The sequence below is a fragment of the Myotis davidii genome, unplaced genomic scaffold (genome assembly GCF_000327345.1).
Source record: "Myotis davidii unplaced genomic scaffold, ASM32734v1 scaffold854, whole genome shotgun sequence".
Taxonomy (NCBI): Eukaryota; Metazoa; Chordata; class Mammalia; order Chiroptera; family Vespertilionidae; genus Myotis; species Myotis davidii.
Genome location: NW_006285939.1, coordinates 919,496 through 928,058, shown reverse-complemented (window position 1 = coordinate 928,058; position 8,563 = coordinate 919,496).

Sequence of the window (8,563 nt, the reverse complement as noted above, 5' to 3'; positions counted from 1 at the left end):
TCGGCCCTGCTCTGAGCCGGACCAGGAGCCTAGGCTAGGGATTGGGCCTGCTCTCTGCCACCTGGGAGCAGGCCTAAGCCAGCAGGTCATTATCTCCCGAGGGGTCCCAGACTGCGAGAGGGCACAGGCCGGGCTGAGGGACTCCCCCTCCCCCCCAAGTGCACAAATTTTTGTGCACCGGGCCTCTAGTTCTTATAAAATCTTGAATTAGCAAAAGACTTTCTGACCATGACATGTGACTTAGAAGTCCGTAAAGATTCGTAACTACTGAAAAAAAAAATCAGCATGACAAAACCATGATAAACCAATTTAAAAAGCAAACAGTGAACTGGGAAAAATATTTCCAAAAATAGCACAGAGCTATTTTCCCTAACATAAAAATAAATCCTACAAATACAAGAAAGAGTAACAAAGAGATAGAAAACCAGACATGGATATGAAGTGTTAACAATAAAGACATAAAGAGCCCTTAAAAGGCAAAAGATGTTTAATCTCACGCATAATGGTGATGAGGAAGGAAGCAGGCATCCTCACACAGTGCAGGCGAAAGTAAGCTGGAACAGCCTCTACTGTGGCACCTTGGCCATATCTATCAAAATTATAAATACACATGCATAGCAATTCCATTCCTGGGAATGTATCCTATACATTTCTATACAACTGTGAAATGAAGTATGTGCAGGTATGTGCAGCACCACAGCTTTTGACAGCAAATACTATAAACAATCTAAATGTACATAAAAAGGGGCTAGTTAAATTAATGTCACACCTTTATAATGGTATTACAGACTGAATTTTTGTGTCTTCTCAAAATTCATATGTTGAAGCCCTAAGGCCTGGTAGCTGGAAGTGGGTTTTGGGAAATAATTAGGTAACAAGATGGGACCCATGATGAGATCAGTGTCATGAAAAGGGGGAGAGAGAGGAGAGCACTCTCTCCACTGAGGACACAGTGAGAAGGTGACCTCTGCAAATCTCTAGGCATCTGGATCTTGGACTTCCAGCCTCTAGAAGTATGAGAAATAAATGTCTGCTGTTTCAAACCCAGTCTATGGTATTTTGTTCCAGCAGCACAAGCTTACTAAGACAAATGGTATGCCATGAAGGTGTTAAAAAAAAAGCATGCTATTTATGTACTGACATGATCAATGTAAGTCATGTCTAAGCTATATTGTTAACCTAACAACAAAAGGTAATGGGTAATGTGCATAGTATACAACAAGATGTTTAATCTCACTCATAACTTAAAAAAGGGGGGGGGTAGCCTGTAGAGGACATACACTATACACTATATACTATGTAAGACACACAATCCCTCACTGGCAATCTGAACTCCATAAACCTCCGAAAAGTAATTAAAAAAAAGAAATAAGTTTAGTACAAACCTATTTGGTGTCAAAACTTGAGAAAAAACTCCATATAACCCTTCATAATCTTAATTTAGCCTACTTATTTACTACTTATGCTTTTAATACAGAAGTATTAATGTGTTTGATTATGGGATGCTAACCCAGTTCCTGCTAGGGATTTTGGGTAATATAGTAAATGCACTTATATTACCTTTCTACAGTCACCTGCCCCTTCCTTGCACAAAAAAAAACCCCTTAATTCTGAAATACAGCTGGACCAAGGGTCTGGGCAAGGAATTATCTATTTACTTGCACAGACATAAACCATCTTTGGAAGGACTCACAGAAGCTTAGCATATTTCCATGCAGAGGAACTGGGTGGCTGCACAAAGTGGAAAGGAAAGCTTTTAGTGTATATCTTTTTAAATCTTTAAAATTTTGAATCAAAGTGAATACACTAGTAAAAGATAAATAAAATAAAATCACTAAAATTCTTTCACTCTCAACAATAACAGAAAAACCCAGATGTTTTGTTGTTTGTTGGGACCATAAAGTGGCCCTTTCTCAAGTTACAGGGAAATCTATACAAGGGTGGCTTTCCTTTATCTCTCCATTGACCCAAATGGTGTTTGAGCCAGTCAGGGAATGAGTCTCCACTCCCATTACAGCTTTTAGGAAATAGCAATATCAATGTTTTGGATGCTTTGTGCCAAACAAAGCAGGTGGGCTGGGCTGTTCCTCTTCTTCAGCAGCCCCAGAAATACACTGGGGCTTGGGCCTGTCAGCAACAGGAAGCAGTGAAGCCCACTCTTCTCGCGTAAGAAAAAGGCTTAAGAAAGTACTACCAGCATAGATCTAGTCTTATGTGTTCAGAGCCTCAACACTGAAGAGTGTGAGAACTTGTTAGTGCTTGAGCAGCATCTTTTTTACTATGTGCTCTTCATACACTATTTTGATACCTTGTTGTGTTCCGAAATGGATTTGAGATGACCAAAAGGTTTGCCTTTTCTTATTATTTAGATTTTGAGTAATCTGTACCACACTTGCAACTTGAACTAGAAATTAGGAGAGAATACATAGTTTTTTGTGGTTTATCTAGTGAGTATACTTCAAAAGAAGGAGCTGTGTATTTTTTTCCCCTTAATACCCCAGAAATATTTTGGGGTTTGGGCCTCTCAGCAATCAGAAATGCATAGTTTGACATCCCATATGCCCCAAAGTCCAGCCGTCAGTCCTGATGACTAAAGAAATTCCTAACGAAATCAGCTTTTAGGAAATAGCAATAACAATGTTAAACCTCACAATATTTGGTTCCTTTTGTTAGGACATAAAGGCACTTATGTTTGTCCTTAACTCTCATCAAGTTACACTCACTGAAAGTAGAGACTGGCCCTCACATCACTTAATACCTGTGCATACTTATTCTCAATAAATATCTCTTGTGCAAAGCCAGCATCATTTCAGTTATCTCAAAAGGAGCAAGAAATTGGATGTATCACTATAACAATAGAAACACCACACAGAAAACTTAAAAAAACAGAGAAGGTAGTTCCAGATGTTACTTATAAACAACTTCCCTCACTTCTCTAGACCTCTAGAAAATGCTTAATTAACTGCTGTGGTTATGAGGTCTCTGACAAATTTGCGATCTTCACATAGAATCAAAGATCCCAATACGATTAATTTTAAAAGATGAGACAGCATTCCATTTTCTTCAAATGTGGGCACATGACAAAACTATTCCAGCTCCTGGATTCCCATTCCTTTAGATATCTATCAAAATAAACTGAGGAAAGCTCAAGCAATTCTCTACAGTAGGGAGAGGTAAAGTGGCAGAACAACTTTGTAAGAGAGAATGTGGCAAAAAAAATTCCCTTTTAATATATGCTTTTGGAACATTTCCAAATTTTTAGGCAGAGAGGATTACTGGCCCAAATGTTATATCATTTCAGTCAATTTAGATAAGATAATCAGATTTAAATAAACTCAGAGATGCAGAAGGAAACAACTGAATGTGAATGTATCCTGTACATAAAATTGGTTTTAAATTTACTTGGCATTTTGCATTTGTTCCAAGTTAAAAATAATAAATGATAACAATAGTTAAATTTCCTGAATACTTAGATCTAGTGTTCCAGGTATTGTACATGTAGTACCTTATTCAAACCCCACAGCCTGTGAGATTATGTGCTATTATTATTCTCATCTGACAGATAATAAAACAGGTCAAAAGATGTTACATAACCTAAACTAGCTTATCCTATGTAGTTAGAGTTGGAGCATAGGTTGGAACTCTGGGCTGACCCTAAAGCCCATGCTAGCAACCACTATTAAGTTTAGGCTCCTTAATTTTCTAAAGAATTGGCAGATTTTAACCAAAGGGTAACAGATACATAGACAGATATTTGTGCTACATTTGCTATAGTGTCATATAACCCACCACTCTGAAACAGAATGGCAGCTAACGATTTTTGGAAAAGGCCTTATCACACTCACCTATGATTTTAAACACTGGATTTCAATGAAATTTGGCCTGCCCAGAGATGTGCAGTAGATGTTTGTTTGGGGGAAGACCTCTCATAAATCTTTTCAAAGAACCTATATTCCCTGTTTAGCTGTGCCTAAGTCCCATCCCTGATCAGAAGCTCCTTGAGGCTACTAAGTTCTTCATTTCACATCTCCCATTAAGTAAGTCTCTGAGAACAGTCTTGTTAGTGGAAGGCCTCAAATGTGTCCTTGAAAGAACTCCTAGCTTACAGTGAAGCGTTGGATTTGCTTTATAAGTATAAATATTACAGAAATATCTGACTCAACAATTTACTCGGCTTCTGAAAATTACAAAAAATCCAACTTTCATTGCTATTCTTGACAAGGGATTTTGATAATCACCTAAATAAGGCTCTTTTTGTCCCAGTATGTTTTCTGAAGAACCACCTATCCGGGGAACAATCTATTAAAAAAAAAACAAGTTCCAACAGCCTCAGTTAGAGTTCTAAATCCAAAAAGGCTAAACAACTTGTCTAAGGCTCTAGACTTGTTGATGACAAAGTCCCTATGACAGAACTGAGAAGTGAATCTGATTCCACCTACCACCCTGAATGATAGAGGGGCTCTTATTTCAATATTCCTGTAACCTTTTTGGTAGTCAAGTCTGTTGACTCAGAACTCATTTCTGAAATCAAAGTTCAAGTCAATCTGCATTAGAATAAGAAGACAAACATTTCTAAATGTTCAGGTAAAGAGATCATAACAGGCAATAAGCACCACAGCACTGAAATAGGCCAATCATTCATGTCTAAAGCTATGTGGCTATGATTTCCTTGCACACACAAACAGACAGGCCACTATCCATACCACTGACTTGACCTCTAGAGAGCTGGCATCTTAATGTCAGATGTTATACTTCTATAGGTGCCACTAAGCATTTCAACTTATCTACATGACTAAAATATGTCAAAACTCAATTTAATGACAAAGTAGACTAACAGGAATGACAACTAGGACAGTTTGACTAGTAACTTAAATTACTTTCTTCAAGCTGTTTCACTGAGCATTTAGTATCTTTCACAAGGTTATTTCCATAATAGTGAAGATTCTAACCTTATTAATTTTGATATAATTTATTCTTAAACTAATTTCCTTTTCAAGCGGCCTTTCTCCCAGGATCTAACTCTGCCAGGACACTTAAAGGGAGCCCTTTTCAAACACACTAATGCAGTAAACTTACTAACAGGACCAGTGCTCTCTCCTTTAAACGTGCTTTAAAGAGGAATGGGAAGTGACTGACTGCTAGTGGGTACGGGGATTTCTTCTGGGAGTGATGACAATGTTGTGGAATTATTGGTGAGGCACACTCTAAAAGGGTAAATTTTATGGCACATAAATTATATCTTAACAATGCTGTTATTTAAAAAAAAACAAACCACCAACAAAAACAGAAAATACCCCCCCCCCAAAAAAAAAATCTGGTTTGACCACTACCTGACTGAGCTACTGCCAAAAGCTTTGTATCAATAACCCTTACTGGAATCTGACATACCTTAACTAAAAGTTTGGTACCTCAAGATTTTCATCCATTATTTTAATAAAGTATCATTTTCTTCTTTATTTGTACTCTACATTAGATAATAAGCTCACCCCAAATTCTTTCACATCCAAAACAAATGCTAAAATTTATTACACAGTGACTGCAAATAAAATGTAACTTGGCTAAATTGATATTATTTTGAGTTTGCGGCCCATGGGCTTCACCAAAGTATTAGTAAAAAAACTTAAAATTAAACATTTTTAAAATATTGTTGGAAATTATACAGCTTGTTTCCTTTGTACCAACTCTTCCACTTAAGGGAGTCACTGGAAACTTTTCACAAAAGGATAACTGAAATCACTTTAGACCCCTACTGAAATATCATTGTGTGTGTGTGTGTGTGTGTGTGTGTGTGTGTGTGTGTGTGTGTGTAGGAGAGAGATGGAGAGAGAAAGGAAAAAAAATACACAAAGACATACATTTTAGACAAGGTTTTATTTTAGGATAGTAAATGGTTTAAAAGTAACAAAAAGATAACTGATAGTGAAGTAATTCAAAAGCCACTACTGCCATGGCAGATAATATACGTGAACTGATCATTTAGTCATTTGAAAGTGACAGGTTGCATGAGGCTTCTAAAACTTCACGGAGAACATTCATTTTTTTAAGCCTTGTTTTAAATACTACTCATTGTAAAGAGCTTTTCACCACTCTGGCTTTTACTGGACACTTGCTAATATCCCAGGCCAGTGGAGTCACAGATGCAAGGAGCTGTCCTTAAAGAAGTGCCACTTGGACTGCTTGCTTTTGTCAGGCACAGAACCAAACTGTTCACGGACAGCATCTGACCTCCTAGGCTTAACCCACTGCAGGAAAACCTGAGGTCAACATTACAAATGACTATAAGGCTATAACACTGAAAAATAAAATTTGGAAATAAATAAAAGCCATTGTATTCTTAGACACAACCTAACTCAACTTTCCAATATAACATTACACCAGAAGTCCCAGATCTACTACTAAAAAAACAGTAAAATGACCCAGAGTAAAACTCTATCTTCTTTAATACACATCACTTACACGGGGGGGGGGCAAAAATAGGTTTACAGTTGTGTGTATGGGAAATAATAAAGAATAAACTATGTTTTGCATACTCACAACTGGGGCGACAGAAGTGGGGTGGAAAGATCATTGAATTTCAGAGGTAAAAATACTAACGACCCGGTAAAATCACCTTATTTACAGGTGCATCTATTGTGTAAATGTACCAGAACTTTTTATCCTTTCATCTACTGATGGGTACTCGGGCTGTTTCCAAATCTTGGCTATTATAACTAAAGCTGCAATGAACACTGGGGTGCTTATATTTGTTTGAGTTACAATGGAATATTACTTGGCCATAAAAAAGAAGAAAATCTCACCTTTTGTGACAGCATGGAGGGACCTGGAGAGCATTATGCTAAGTGAAATAAGCCAGTCATAGAAAGACAAGTACCACATGATTTCACTTATATGTGGAATCTAAAGAACCAAATAAACTAATAAACAAAACAGATCCAGAGACATAGATCCAGAGAACAGATTGACAGCTGTCAGAGGGCGGGGAGGTGTGGGGTTGGATAAAAATGGTGAAAGGAATAAGCAAAAAAACAAAAACTCAGACACAGACAACAGTATGGTGATTATCAGAGGGAAAGGGGGCTGAGGAGGTGGAAGAGGAGAAAGGGGAGCTAAGTGGTGATGGAAGGAGACCAGACTTGGCGACCATACAATAGAATATGCAGATGATATATTATAGAATTATACACCTGAGACCTACATAGTTTTATTAACCAATGTCACCCTAATTCAAATTTTAAAAAAGGCACATCTGTTATATTTTAAAGCATCCTCTCCAATTAAAGGATATTTCTTTTTACCCTTGAACTCTGGTGAATCCTGAGAAAAGAAAAGACACCTACTAAGAAGGGATCCTGGTGGCTAATTGGGCTCAAACAAGAAAAGTAGAAGCCTCCCACCAACTGCACTTCAGGAAGAGGCCCACACTGAACTGCCTGCCCTCTGAGCCAGCCCTTACAAAGGAGCTCCTGGAATCCTGTTCCAACCAATAGTACTGAGACTCTCCCCATCCAATAAGAGCTTCAAGCAGTTCCATTTTGACTTATCAGGACACTGCCTTTTAGGCCAACCATCAAAGGTTCTGAGCCCTAATTTGCATAAGGACGGACAGGGACTTCTGTCTGCATGAGTGAGCTCCCCTCCAGCTCAACACTGGCAACCTAAGGTGAGCTGGCACTGAGTGGGGAGTGGAGCCCACCATGGTGTGGAGCAGCACAGGGCAGAGCTGAGTGGCACCGGGGAGCCCACCATAGTGTGGAGCAGGGCAGAGCTGAGTGGCACCGGGAGCCCACCATGGTGTGGAGCAGGGCAGAGCGAGTGGCACCGGGAGCCCACCATGGTGTGGAGCAGGGCAGAGCTGAGTGGCACCAGGGAGCCCACCATGGTGTGGAGCAGCACAGGGCAGACTGAGTGGCACCGGGAGCCCATCAGCACAGAGCGGACCAGCCAGATCAGCTGGAAAGGGGCCTGGCCCCTGAGCTGCTCCACAGCTGTGTGCTCTCACGGCCTGCTGTAGCACAACTGAGCTGCATGCACTGAGCGAAGTTTCCTTCTTCACTGCACTCCAAACTGAGGATTCCTTCCTGCTGTGTTTAAATTGGTGCCACCAATCATGGCTGACACTCTCCACCAGGGTCCAGTACTGAAGAGTTGCTGAATGAATGAATGAATGAATGAAATAGGCAGATGCTCTAATTGCCAAGAGAGTTCTTGTTAAAACACAACGGGCTGACAGATCAGAATTGTACTGGAAAGATCACTGAATTTCAGAGGTAAAAATAGTAGCGACTGGACATTATCTGGTACCAGGCACTCAGTATGTAAACATCGGATGAGGAACTTTCAGAAATTAAAATGAAAAGTGTGAATCAAAACACTTAAAATGGACTTGGATCTGCCACCTAAGGCTGGGGAACCCAAGTGCAGGACAAAGAGATGGGAGGCTGGGGTGAAAAAGTCAAAAGGTCACCAGTGAGTGACCTCAAGAGAAACGCGCGCAGTCCACGGAAGCTGCGCCGCGCTGGATGGACACCTCCGCCCAGCCTAGGGCCGCTTCCCCGCGGCCGGA